This window comes from Triturus cristatus, chromosome 12 (assembly GCF_964204655.1).
Source record: "Triturus cristatus chromosome 12, aTriCri1.1, whole genome shotgun sequence".
Classification (NCBI taxonomy): Eukaryota; Metazoa; Chordata; class Amphibia; order Caudata; family Salamandridae; genus Triturus; species Triturus cristatus.
Window position 1 is genome coordinate 716801423 of NC_140595.1, and position 12757 is coordinate 716814179.

Genomic DNA, 12757 nt, shown 5'->3' on the forward strand with positions numbered 1-12757 from the left:
TTAGGAATCCAGAGCTGTACACCGGACTTTTCTTAGGTACAGAAAGGGTTCTGGGGAGGGATGATTCAGCAGGTAGTCGTGGCCGAGTGGTTAAGGCGATGGACTAGACATCCATTGGGGTCTCCCCGCGCAGGTTCGAATCCTGCCGACTACGCATTCATTTAGCATCAGTTTTAAAATAACGCTGAAAAACGCATTTTCTAACATAAATGTAACTCGTGGAGCTGAACCTTCCTTCATAATTTACTTAGAATGTTTACTTCGCAGAGGTGCTTTGGTATATCGCAGAGAGAAGGGCAGGGTGGCCACGCGGGGAAACATTAATATTTATTAAACAATGCGTTTGACGGCAGTCTGGGCAGACTGAAGCAAAACACCGCATTAAGAGAAGCACATATCAGGCAATTTCCTAAAGTCCACAGATTAGCAATTTATTTAGAGAGTATAAAAGAGTGAAGTGTAACTTTTAAAAATTAGGGACGTGTAGGTGGGGCATGTATGGAGGAGCGAGCAAAGGGGAGAGAAAGATGGGAGACTCCTCTGTAAAAGGCTTCTTTTTAAAAAAAAAAAAAACGTTGGCAGCGGTGGGATTCGAACTCACGCCTCCGGAGAGACTGGAGCCTTAATCCAGCGCCTTAGACCGCTCGGCCACGCTACCATCTGAGATACATGCATTTTATGATACTTCAAAACTCTGATCTACAACTCCAGGCATTGAAAACCCAGTCAAGAACCATGGTCAACAACAGGTTTACAAGTTCGGGAAAGGGGGGGTGGAAATAAAGCTGAATCGCTGGAGGGCGGAAGGGCGGGTGAGTGCGAGTAATGGAGGTTATCTCTCTCAACCACTCACCGCACGTCCTCTCCCGGCAGCAGGTCGAGTCTACAACAATCACTGTAAAAGACGCGACTATCTGAGAAATGACTTTTCAAACCAACGTAGGAACATCTGCTCTAAATATAGCAACGTGACTCCATAATTTTCTAATGAAACAATTGTTCATACTGATGGGGTAATGTATTAGCACGTGATCTAAGTTCATTCAAAAAGATAACAGAGGAGCTGCATGTATTAATGACATCAGCCCTAATGACCCACCCAGCCTCCCTAGCATACCATTAGCTTTCAAGTGACGTCATGTCTTGTGTGGCATCCTCACAGTCTACTGTTTATGTCTTTATCCAACATTTCTTTAAATTCTCCGGTCTTTGAGCTCACATTGAAAAGGTAGAAGTGACACTGACAGTCCCAAAATGCGACATGGTAGTGGTTAAAACCCCAGCACTATTGGGTGGTGCCTCAGATGACGTATGGTCCACGTGGAAGCTCTGAGAGATGTTCACATTGAAGGCAAGACACAGTCAGGAAAGAGGATAGAACGACATTCTGAAGAAACTAAGCAGAACAGGTACATGGGAAACGAAACCTGTAACATAGATGATTGTTCCACTGTTGGACCTGGTTCTCACTCGTCCTGCGCGCCCAGTTATCTCCATTCTGAGAGCATGGAAGTCAGACCGCACACTTGTTATTTTGATGTGGAATACCTTAATTGCTTCCTGATTATTGTCATTACAATGAGTCCTCCTATAATCCGTCACAGTTCTTGTATTTTCAGCCACGGCGTTGTTCACATAATTGAAGATTTTCAGCATTTGCCGCATAATGTATCACCTGGCGCATAATCTACTGATTTTAACAAACATGTGTTTTTAGCTCAAACAGTTCAAAAGTTACTAAAAATTCAGCGAAACGTGCTGCCACACAGTGGAATGCCCTTTCCAAAGGTTGACAGGTCAAATTTCTGTTGCTTATTACTATATTGGGGGCTTAAACTGGTACGAATGAGGTGCAACCAATGTACAGACATGGTTAATGAGTGTGAAAATGAAAAAATATTTAAGTAATATTATTAAAAATTTGCCGCATTACCCCGCATAAATTGCCTTTACTTGCCACATAATTTACTGAACCTTGCCTAATAATTTGGCCCTCCCATGCTGCATAGTGCCAGTGGCCCTGAGTACTTCATATCACTGTTGAGGTGTCTTGTGCTATGTGTAAAGATGGCACGGGTATCACTCTATTGGACCCGCTTGGTTGTGAATGTGTTCACTCACAGAGTGACCGATGTGGGAGATGTTTCTGTGCTGTGAGTGCTGATCAGACTTCTGCTTTTATTGTTTTATTTGTCACTACATCTCAGTTTATAGTGGTGTAAACATATGCAAGAGTTATGTGCTTACGCCTATAAGGAGCTGAATACATGACTAGTTAGTATTCTTCATTACTCCGTGTTCTTTTCTACTTTTCTTCTGCATGTATGGGGATATATGACCTTTTACCTTTAATTAACAGTCAGTCTTTTCTATTGGACGCTTGAACGGTGGCAAGTTTAAACACAGGACCACCCATATACAAGCAACTTTTTTGGAGCGATATGCCTACTGCTGGCAGAGCATTGCAATCTTCTTGAAGATGGTGGCTCTTCATGTCTATAATGCTTTTCTTAGTCTGAAATGAACACTCCATACCTATTACGAAAACCAGCTGCACCTCCCAGCATCTGCAATACTAAGAAGGTCAAACAATTTTTAAACTTTGCAATTATATCTAATGTCATGTAGACGTTTGGGTCAAACTGTACCACACCGCATCGCTGCCTGGTCGCAAAGGCCTCTTGGGGACATGCAGGGTCTGACCTGAAACTCTACTCTGCCGATTGCTCACCATTGGCTTTCTGTTTAGCCACTGAAATATCCCTGCTTTCTATTTGTTGGCTTTAATTGCTTTAGCCAGTCCAGTTTGCTTGTGTATTCAGTGGAGCAGAACTTTTCCACCTCTATGTTTTCTGATTGGCTCCTTCTATGCTTCCATCAGTATCTGCTTTCCAGGAACTATGAATTTCTGTTTTGTGGAGCATCCCTAGGGATGAGAAAACAGGGAAGATATGAATGCATATCATAGTCATTGTGCCATAGTGGCTTACATTGAGTATTTCTAGAAGATTTTCTCAATTGCGGAGCACATTTGTTGGTCAGTTTTAAACTAGGCAGTGGTATTAGCAATAGAGAATAGGCGCTTGTAGTGAGTACACCTAATATTAGTGATGCAATCAATTAGAGGCGGTGCTCAAGGGTAAGGGAGAACCACTAGCCTCCCAAAATTGATTGTGACCAGAGCCACAAAAGTCAACAAAAAAAGGGGGGTACCTAAGCACACGCAGAAGTAATTTATGCAAATATTAATGCGTTAATTAAAACATGTAATACAACAAGTGAGTCTCCGTTTCTTTCTTCAGTTTAATATTCAAGTTTTCATAGTGAGTTTGTAGTCTTCACAGTAGTTCCCAAGCCAACACGTGTTTCGTCGCCTCTAGTATTATTGTACATGCGACTTGTTCACGGCTAGGTACAAATCGATATAATAAGTTGACATTAGTTCAGCTGTTATCTCAAGATGTTTGCATACATTTGTTGATAATACAAACAAATGTGCTCCCAGGGTTGGTGATGAGTTTACGATTTCTCTACGTGGGAGGTGCTATCACAGGCTATGGTGTATAGCATGCACCGTGAGTTCAGGTGAGAACCATTATCTTTATATCAATAAGTGATCAACCAGAATCTTATAGCTCTAGCGTGAGGGCAAAATAATGTGAGATCTTCCATATGTGACTATTGTCCTTTCGTTGTGTGCTGAAAAACTCAGTGAGTCATGCGGTATGCAGGATGCAGATCCGTAAAAGTGGTGCGTGGGTGAGTGTCTAGTTATAGAGTGATGTGAGAATATCTAAGTATTGGTGTTGATAATTCCGTGTGGAAAAAACTGACCTGAACACTGTATTTTAAATAATCACTGTAGAGAGGGGGTACAGAGGAGAAAATTGTACAAGTATTTGTTAGTGACCAAGAGGTGGAACATAAAAGTAACGCTGTAATTATGCTCATTGCGGGCAATATGCCGAAAAGAACATACTTTATGTATGACGATAATTCCGGGTCATACAGTCAATCGACGGGGGGGGCCCAGTCCTAGTTAGGAAGGCGTATTCCAATCGTTGCGGTCCTCAATATTTGTGAAGGGTGCCAATCTAAATATCAACAAGAAAAGGTGAAAGGTTCCGAATGAGGAACTCTTATTCTAAAAGGTAGTGAGCAAAAGCCCCACGAAGGAGACGGTGGATCGGAGAAAATATATATTTTCCCTCAGCATTCTTGGTATCTCTCTTACCTCCGAGTAGAGGAGAAAGTGTCCGTAGTCTGCAAGTGCCCCCAACCGCGTCTGGCTCCAATTCGAGTTGCCGGTACTGTTCGCGCGGTTTGTTTATAACTCGTGATTGAAGGTCACGTGACCATCTGTCATGTGTAGTCAATGCCATAACTTAGTTAAAATGGGTGCCATCTTTGAGGCTGTTACTTTGCATAATGCCCCCCATATATTGTGGGGCATTATAATATATATTTCATTAACCAGAATACGATAAACTTACACATAACTGACCGAACGCCGTGCGTAATTTCCCGGGATCTTTGTGCGCTTATACACGCAACTTTTAATTTGTAATTAGCGAGGGGACTTTTTTGAATCACCTGGTACCCCACAATATATGGGGGGCATTATGCAAAGTAACAGCCTCAAAGATGGCACCCATTTTAACTAAGTTATGGCATTGACTACACATGACAGATGGTCACGTGACCTTCAATCACGAGTTATAAACAAACCGCGCGAACAGTACCGGCAACTCGAATTGGAGCCAGACGCGGTTGGGGGCACTTGCAGACTACGGACACTTTCTCCTCTACTCGGAGGTAAGAGAGATACCAAGAATGCTGAGGGAAAATATATATTTTCTCAGATCCACCGTCTCCTTCGTGGGGCTTTTGCTCACTACCTTTTAGAATAAGAGTTCCTCATTCGGAACCTTTCACCTTTTCTTGTTGATATTTAGATTGGCACCCTTCACAAATATTGAGGACCGCAACGATTGGAATACGCCTTCCTAACTAGGACTGGGCCCCCCCCGTCGATTGACTGTATGACCCGGAATTATCGTCATACATAAAGTATGTTCTTTTCGGCATATTGCCCGCAATGAGCATAATTACAGCGTTACTTTTATGTTCCACCTCTTGGTCACTAACAAATACTTGTACAATTTTCTCCTCTGTACCCCCTCTCTACAGTGATTATTTAAAATACAGTGTTCAGGTCAGTTTTTTCCACACGGAATTATCAACACCAATACTTAGATATTCTCACATCACTCTATAACTAGACACTCACCCACGCACCACTTTTACGGATCTGCATCCTGCATACCGCATGACTCACTGAGTTTTTCAGCACACAACGAAAGGACAATAGTCACATATGGAAGATCTCACATTATTTTGCCCTCACGCTAGAGCTATAAGATTCTGGTTGATCACTTATTGATATAAAGATAATGGTTCTCACCTGAACTCACGGTGCATGCTATACACCATAGCCTGTGATAGCACCTCCCACGTAGAGAAATCGTAAACTCATCACCAACCCTGGGAGCACATTTGTTTGTATTATCAACAAATGTATGCAAACATCTTGAGATAACAGCTGAACTAATGTCAACTTATTATATCGATTTGTACCTAGCCGTGAACAAGTCGCATGTACAATAATACTAGAGGCGACGAAACACGTGTTGGCTTGGGAACTACTGTGAAGACTACAAACTCACTATGAAAACTTGAATATTAAACTGAAGAAAGAAACGGAGACTCACTTGTTGTATTACATGTTTTAATTAACGCATTAATATTTGCAAAAATTACTTCTGCGTGTGCTTAGGTACCACATTTGTTGGTCATGATGTTATTCTTCTTTATTTTTTTTGTTTGTTCCTCATATACCGAGATGGGCATTTCTGATGGGAGGCCACAACCTCTCCTCACCGATCGACCTAACCCAGCCCTAATATTCAAGACCAGTGCGGAGAGAGAGAGGCTCAAACCCTCAAGCAACCACTGCCTTCAATGTCCACTCTTTTTCGCGCTACCAGATAACCCAGCGCTATTTTGAAGGGACCGAACAAGCAGTGCCCAGGTGAAATCATTGGAATATACTTTATCTATTCCGCCATGCAACCAGGCCTGCCCAGACTTTTCCATAGCTGTTACTGTCACATGCCATATCGGATTCACTAGTATAAATTATATATTTCAGGCACTCTATAAAAGTTGGAGCATTTATGTTTTTCCAGGCTCTACATATCTCTCGTCTTGCCAGAATAATCACATAAAAAATAAATTTGGATGCCGGTTCATTAAGATGATAGTCTGTATGCAATCCGAACATAATCATTCTTGGAGTGACTTCGATTTGTTTATGTAATACCTCAACTAAAAAGTCTCGCACCGTGACCCAATAACTTACTATCTTGGGACAGTCTATAAACATATGATAATCATCGGCTGCAGGCAGTTTACATCTTGGGCAATGATGATCTAAGCCTGTTATCTTTGTTAGCTTTTTAGGAGATATATATGCTCTGTATGCGGTATATAGATGGTTTCTTTTGAGTGGAGATGATTTAACCACAGCATGTATCATGGTAAAAGAATCTCTCCATAATTCCTTTTTTTTTTTTAAATTCATTTTTAACTTTATTGGTCACAGTCACAACATACAAAGAAAAACAAAAGGGGAAGAAAACATACAAGTCATATTAACTTCAACCAACAAGTTCTAAAGAAAAAGAAAAACAAGCATTTTCTATACCATAAAATACTATTACGTTGGAAAGATAGATAAATAAGTACAGATGGATACTGTTTAGATCTATCATATTAATATAACAAATCGTGACCAGACCACATTTTTCAGCAGTGATAACTACATAAATTTTTAGTCCCACTCAAGGCAGAACCAGAGCCGTCCAAATTTGACCGAAGAACGTGGACCCCTTGCTTTTGACACAGCCAGCTCCATTTCATAAACCCCCCTCAACAATGACCAGAATTCATTAATAGTAGGACTAGACTTTTCTATCCATACACGAGCAATAGTCAGGCGAGCACAGGCCATAAAAATTGACACAAAGGAATTTGTGACATTACCCGTGTCACTAAGTAACCCCAATAGAATTTATTTTTCTGATAGGATCATTGTTTTGCCAGTTAGTTTACTCAATTCATAAGCTATCTTACACCAAAAGTCAGCAAGTTTAGAGCATGTGAAAAACATATGCCGCAGATCCGCAGCAAATTCGTTACATTTAGGACAGTAAGATTTAATAGTGTTATTTGAGACAGACCATTTGGAGATCACTTTTGGGGTATAATACAACATAAATAAAATACGGTGTTGTTGCAGTTTTAGATTAATTGAGGTGACAGACGAACTAATTCTAACAAGTGAGTCTGATACATCGTCTGAGGTCACCTCTATACCAAACAAAGTATTTAATTTAGCTGCAACCTGAGGCAAATCATCATCAAATTCTCCCATAAAACTAGCATAAGCTCTCCCTATTAAACCACGGGTACTATTCTTAAAAATAATACGTAGAACTTCTGTGGTGGAGGGGAGAGCCAATAGGCCTTTGCCATACATGAAAAAGTTCCTAATTTGTAAATATTTAAAAAAAGAATTGTGCATAAGCCCAAATTCAATTGATAAAGACTGAAATGACTTGAAGCCTTTTTCGTCATAGAGCTGTCCCAAGGTTGAAATTCCCAGTTGTTGCCACGATTGTGTGACAGAGTCCGAAAATATATCAGGAAACTTAGGATTACCCCAAAGATAGGTAAATTCATGTAAATCTGAGAGGTTAAACTTTCTACATATGTCTCGCCATATATAGTGAATATGACGAATAGTCTTAAATCGAACTCTTTTAAAATAATTGGGATCGGACATATGCTGGAGCAAGAATCCAGTATTGGGACCAGATGCCAACTGATACGCTAACCAAGGCTTCCTCACTTCTGGTCCTTTAATTAGAGACTGGATTCGACTAATATAGGCAGCCCAGAAATATACTCTGAAATCTGGAAGTTTAAAGCTTCCCTGTTTAAAAGATAGCTTAATGTATCTAAGCGCTCGTCTTGCTCTCCGATGATTCCAAATAAAGCTTCCAACCATACTATCTAAACGCTTAAAAAAAGACATCGGAATCTTTAAGGGGATGGTGCGAAATAAGTAAAGGAATTTAGGGAGTACATTAATTTTTACTATATTGCACCTACCCATAATTGTCAGTGGAAGCTTTTGCCACCTACGTAGGTCGTCATTCACCTTTTTCAAGAGCGGTGTATAATTTAAGTCAAATATGTCATCCGTGCTAGCACTTAAGAATACCCCCAAATATTTAGCCGAATTTGTAATGCCTAAAGATGCTGGGGCACAAGTCAAAGTAAAATTTAGGATAGACTGTGTTTTATTCAGATTCAGTTTATATCCAGAAAATAGTCCGAATCGCTGCGCTTCTTGAGTTATTTCAGAGATAGTTTCTAATGGCCTACTAGAGAAAACCGCGATGTCGTCCGCATAGGCAGTGAGTTTAAAAAATGTGCCATTAAGAATAACTGGTAATATAGAAGTATTAAGAAGTAGGTGTTTAATAAAGGGCTCAATATATAAAGCAAATAGTAAAGGAGAAAGCGGACACCCTTGACGTGTACCGCGAGCAATTTTGAACACTGACGAAGCAAAGCCATTGTACTTGATGGTAGCAGTGGGATTTTGATATAGTTTCTGGATAGCCGAGATAAACCTCCGGCCGAGGCCAAAGGAGCCCATCGTACACCACAAAGAGCCCCAGGCCACCCGGTCGAAGGCCTTCTCGGCATCCAGCATAATCATCCCAATCTGCTGGTCCAGCTGGTTTGCAACGTCAAATGCGACTATAGCCGTATTAATATGTGCAGCGGTGTCCCTACCGGGAATAAAGCCATGTTGTTCCTCAGACACTAGGTAGGGCATTAAGGGGGCAAGACGCATTGCTAACAGTTTAGAAAAGATCTTTGCGTCTGAATTAATTAAAGATATCGGTCTATATGAGCCGAGGTTGTCAGGTGGTTTATCTTTTTTGGGAAATACGATAATGTTAGTCCTGTTCCACGAGGGGGGAGAATCCCCTCCTATAAGTATCCCATTGATCAGTGTTAATAAAATTGGAGCCAGTAGCTCCCTGAACGTTTTATAAAATTCAAGTGGAAGCGTGTCTTCCCCAACTGCTTTACCTGTGGGTAGCGCCCCGATTGCAGAGATAAGCTCGGCTAAGTCAGCATTTCTCTCTAAGCTTAAGACCTGAGACGGGTCCAATGCGGGCAGACCACTCTCATGTATGTATGCGGTAACTAACTGTATATTGGGACAGGTTGTTTCTCTATACAATTCCGTGTAAAATAAACAAAATTGTTCCAAAATCTCCTGCGGTTTTGAAAAGGTGTTACCATTAAGCCCAATAACTTTTTTAATATAGGTCTTAGCTTTTTGATCCGCTAACTGATGAGCCAGCACTCGTCCAATCTGTTCGCCATACTCATATTGACGCGTTTTAAACTTAATAAACTCAGATCCCGCTTTATCTTTAAGTCTTCTACCAAGCTTTGCTCGCATATCTAAAACCTGTAGGTATATTCGATGTTCCTCAGCATCATTTAGTATAATAGAAAGTGCATGCTGTTGTTCTAACTCCATATATTTCCTGTAATCTCTGTCCATCGAATTATATTGAGACCGATTTTGTTTGATTATAAATTGTAATGTAGTCCCCCTTACATATGCCTTCAGGCAGTCCCAGACATTCGCCAAAGATGTAGAGTGTAAGTTGTTAACAAGATATTCCTTGAGGGCTTCTTGCATAAATGTTATGTAATCTAAATTATTCAGCAAATGCTTTGGAAATGTAAAATCTCTAGTTTTAACACCCTCGTCATTGTCCAGAGTTAGTGTCCACATTATAGGATTATGATCCGAAGTTATCTTGGGGCAGACCATCATACTAGAGTTTACCAACATATTATACTTAATAAACATCATATCTATCCGTGAGTAGTGTTTGTGCGGATGTGAAAAAAATGTAAAACCTGGTTGTGTGGGATAAAGCACTCTCCAAGCATCCTCCAATTGGTGTAAATGAAGCAAATCTTTAATTGCTACCCTCACATGGCTCATTCTATTCCTAGTTCTAGTATTTGTAGTGTCAATTTTTTTATCCATAATACAATTTAAGTCACCCATCACTACCAAATCCCCGGACCAATCTAACAGTTCTGAGCTAAGAAAAGCAAAAATATCAGAGGAATCATTATTCGGACCGTAGATTGTACAAATTGTTATTTTACGATTAAAGACGGATATCTGAGCTATGGCCCATCTCCCATTTGGATCAGCCAGAGTCCGTAAGATTTTAAACACAGATTGCTTTGCTTTCAATATCGCTACCACACGAATAGATGCCACTTGTGTTGTACAGATAATTAAATCATAACCAAGTTGTTTAAGGTGGTTTCTATCTTTATAGGCCGTATGTGTTTCGACGAGGCCAATTATATCTGGTTTAAACACCTTCAGTTCTTCCGAAACCAGTCTTCTTTTATTAGCTTGGTTTAGTCTCCATAATTCCATGAGGTTATTGGAATCTGAACTAATAACATTGCCCCAAAGTTTGTCTGTTATAGCTTCTGCATCTAGGATGCCCCAGTACCAAAAATATACCTCCTGCTTCCATCTACCCCTCCTTGATACATAGTCAAACTTAGGGTTCAATGAATCAAATTCCCAAGATTTAGTTGCCCACCATCCTGACAGCTGATAGTACTTGTATCTTGATAGGGTTCCGCCTGTCAGGCAGGATAGGGACTCCCAATTCAAAAGCTGTGAGTCTTTCTGCAGATCCTGCCAGTTGAACAAGCCTGCCACTTTAAGAGGACGAGATAGTTGGTCATTAAGGCAGTCTGGTATACCTGGAGAGTCCCAAATCGGAGCCTGAGGCACATAATATGGGATTTTTAGACCCTTTCTTACGTACAGCCAGTTCTTAAGAGCAGTATCCAGAATCTTTAGTCTGACCCTCTTAAAAAACCTTGGGTCCCCATACTTAAATAAAAAGTATTCTTCCCCCTGAGGTATACCATGTAATAAGGCTTGAACCAATAAACCCAGAGAAGAGGCATCTGTCTTTCCAGCTAACATTCTGAAATTTTAAAAATGAAACGAGTGACAGTAGACAAATAAGTCCGGTAGAGTCCACCCTCCCATTTTAAGGCTTCTCCTTAATTTTTTCCAGGAGATCCTTGATGTCTTAGTGTTCCAGATAAAGGAGCCTATTTTCCCCTGTATTTTAGCAATGTCAGATGCTGGAAATGGCAATGGAATAGAGCCAAATAAAAAAGTAATCTTCCGCAGAATAATCATTTTAATTAAACTTACCAAAAATACTCAAGGAGAGGCCAGACCATCGTTGCAATAGGCCACAAACGTCCTTATAAACTCTCATCAGGTTTATTTTAGCTATTTCCAAAATATTTTGGGCCAAAATTATACCCAAATACCTCATATGTGTCTTAGCTCCACCTGCCCCTCCTGCTTGGTTCCAGTGCATAGTCTCAGTTTTTTCCTTATTTACCTTATACCCAGAGATTACTCCAAACAATTCTGCTTGCTCAAACAATCTTGGGGTAGCCTCAGCTGGATTGGAGGTAAACATAAGGAGATCGTCGGCAAATAGAGCAAATTTTAGCTCTAGGTCTGCAATTCTAAAAGGATGAATCATAGGATCAGACCTAAGCTGACAGACAAAAGGTTCAATATAGAGAATAAACAACAGAGGTGATAAAGGACACCCCTGCCTGGTTCCGCGAGAGATTATGAACCAGTCTGAGAGGACTCCGTTTACCAAGACTTTTGCTCGAGGGCTCTTACATAAGGACTGAACAGCTGAAAAAAGTTATGAGGAAGTCCAAACCTGGACAGAGCCGACCACAAATAGGACCAGTTTACTTGATCAAAAGTCTTAGCGGCGTCGATGGCCAGAAGGGTCAGCGGAAGCTTCTTAGCCACTGCAACATCTACTGCTGCAATAGCTTGAAAGGTTAGCTCATTTAACTGTCTATCAGGAATAAAACCTCTCTGATCCTGATGCACAATCGTTTTAATGACTTTGGCCAACCTTGTTGCTAAGACCCCTGCGAAGATTTTATAATCAGTGTTCAACAATGAAATTGGTCTGTAAGACTCAATTTTTGGGGATCTTTATTAGGCTTCAGGATCAGAGTGACTGTGGCTTCAGACCAAGTATCTGGAGTAATATCACCCAATAGGTATATTCTGTTGAACAAAATCGTCAAGGCGGAGACAACTTCCCCTGACTCTATCTGATATAGTTCAATTGGGAGCCCGTCTGGGCCAGCTGCCTTGCCCCTAGCCATTTTTTTTATCTGGGCGAGGACTTCCTCTTCCCTTATATGCGAAGCCATAAAGATGCATTCTGTTTCCGTTAGCCGAGGGATCTCTATCTGGTTTAACCACTCTTCTATATTCCGGGTAGAAGGACCTATATCTTCTTTGTATAGGTTTTGCATGAATGATCTGGCTTCCTCTCGAATTAGGACGTCATCATAATGAATGAATGAATGAAATAAAATTTATAATGCGCAGAAACTTAGCCCAAAGGGCATCAAGGCGCCTAAATAATAGCAAGGATAGTCCTGCGATGCTAGTGATATGCTTTATTAAAGAACCAGGTCTTAAGGGCTCCCTTAA

The 12757-nt window shown here is 40.7% G+C and overlaps 1 non-coding gene across 1 annotated transcript; it reads left to right on the forward strand.

Moving 5' to 3' along the window:
• The first annotated feature begins 72 nt into the window (after nucleotides 1–72).
• TRNAS-AGA (transfer RNA serine (anticodon AGA)) lies at nucleotides 73–154 on the forward strand. Its single transcript has one exon. It is a non-coding gene; the product is annotated as a tRNA-Ser (tRNA).
• Nucleotides 155–12757: the final 12603 nt, after the last annotated feature.